Genomic DNA, 2,475 nt, shown 5'->3' with positions numbered 1-2,475 from the left:
GGAATCACTAAACCTTTAGCACCCTCCGTATAAAAGCTGTATGAAACTCTCTTCTGTTGGGAGATTGATAAATATAAAATATCAATATAAAATTCGGCATAAGCCTGAAAATGGGGCGAACTCTCGCTCCGTAAAAGTGGGCTACGTAATTTCAAGCAGGTCGCAGATATATCTACACATCTACCTATATTCACTAAAATTCATACAAAAACATGTAATATAAGTAAGTATTATTTCATTTCCTTAATTAGTAATCTGTTAATGTTTGGTAAATGAATGCTCATAGCATCGAGTATTTAAGCACATAGCATTTGTTTTAAATATTGAATTATAATCACGAGCAATAATTGAAATATGGAATATCAATAATCGTAGAACATTGAAATAAAACTAGTTTTACGGACTTATTTTTACTTTTACGGGCATCAGTCTGCTCGTGACCATGATACCTGCAAAGGTGTCGAAACGTCTGAAATTAAACCGCGATAAATATAGTAAAAGTAGTTTTATTTCAATGTCTAACATTCGCGTAAACCTAAGAAACCACTATCAAAAATCGCATCTTAAATCTGCTCACTGACAAATTTAATACTAGACGGTTTAAAAACAAAGATAGAGGTATGAGAAGTTAGACAGTAAAGCCAAGTAAAACGATATATAATTCTAGTAGCATTATGGCTCAACGTCTTTCAAAACCCGTCTCATCTTTTACGAGAGCGAGCGCTCTGTCCCGGGAAGCGAAGGAAATGTGGCAAATACGGAAATCATCCTATCGCGATCGAGAATTCGCATTTGTCCCGGCATAAATGAACCGAGAGGTAAGGAAATTTTATAGCTACGAGACTACGAGTCCGAGAGTTCCAGATATCAGATATTAATAGGAATTTATTGCTTCTTGCATTTAGATACATTTTCTACGTCAGATTTTAAACGCAAATATTTTAAAATGAAAACAAAATGCTATTATGGAAACTAAAATGCTGGATAATGACAATAGAGACAACAAAGTTCGAATTTCTTGATCTGCATTTGTAATTTGACAAATTGACAAAACATATTTGGATTGGAAAGAAGGAATAGCACAATTTGACTTTTTTTAATTCACGAATAGTTTAGCACAGGCACCTGTCTGGAATGCCACGTAACTCATTGGCGCAACATTCCAGTCAAGACGGTGGAATGTCGTCGGAGATGCTATTGTCATACTAAGCGTAGAGCGGTACTGACACCAACGTAGATATAGCTAAGAATAGGAGATTATAGTCTTCAAATAAACAATAAACAATGACGATAATATAGTAAATTTTATAAAATAATATACGTATTGTTACAGATTCTTTAGCAGCCTACTGGTGGTCGGTCATCTCATGACAATCTTCAACGCTACGCTTGTACTTTAATTACATGTATTGCTTTATATTTCTTTACAATTCGATTAGTCGAAAGTTGTATCAGTATGTGTCACATTTTTAACCAAATAAAAACCTTGAATGAATTACGCACTCTTTGTATTTATGAAGCATGAGTGACGAGTGAGCGAATATTCGGGTAACCTTCAGCCTTGGGGCTCGGGGACGGTGGGGGCTGCGGAGACCGGGGTATGTCGGACTTTTACCTACCGAAGCCGTCACCTTTGGCCGGCCACGGAAGCCCTTCCGTCATTCTTTTCCAAACCTCTGAATATTTGACCAACACATATTCGTGCACATTCTTGTAGTTCTGTGGAACTATTATAAATAGTGCTATAAAGCAAATACGGAAAATTTAAACGTGGTAAGACATTGTTTGTTGACGTTTCTTGCTATTCTTATCAGACTTATTGCTGGTGAACTCCTTCGTAAGCACATCGATGGGGTCAACTGATGTAACCTCGATCATGACTTGTGTACCTATCTATATTAAACCAATGACTGTGCATTCAAAGTCTCAAATATAGTCTGACAGGTACACATCGGCAAGGAGTATGGGAATAAAATCAATAAAAAATTTTAGTATCCACATAATACATGTCATAGTTTCACAATGTTTTTCATAGTTTCAGTAATCATCATGTGATAGCGTACTAAACTTGTGAATCTTAAGCTTTTTTAAAAATCATTTTATTCTATACAAAACGTAGTATTAACTAAAGGTTTTTCAGGGAAACAATTCCCAAAGTAATGTTCTCATTTTCCCGTAGCGAGCACTCGAAAGCGGCGGCAGTCGGCACCAGCCGCGCGTTCTAATTAAAAGACACGTGTAATCCGCAATAAAACCAGATTTTTGTGTATTATAAGAGTTAATTCCATGGAAATGTATGCCGACGCGACTTGCATATAAATTAGCTATGAGAACCAATTTAACGGTATTGGAAATGTCAATAAAAAAATAATATTTTCTAACAAAAAATATGAAAGCAGTTTTGCGTGATTAGGAATGATATACCTGTTTTAAACTTGAATATGTTCAATAAATAGCATTTTTCTTATCTTAACG

Source organism: Trichoplusia ni, chromosome 14 (genome assembly GCF_003590095.1).
Source record: "Trichoplusia ni isolate ovarian cell line Hi5 chromosome 14, tn1, whole genome shotgun sequence".
NCBI classification, from domain to species: domain Eukaryota; kingdom Metazoa; phylum Arthropoda; class Insecta; order Lepidoptera; family Noctuidae; genus Trichoplusia; species Trichoplusia ni.
Note: the sequence above shows the minus strand (reverse complement) of the source record.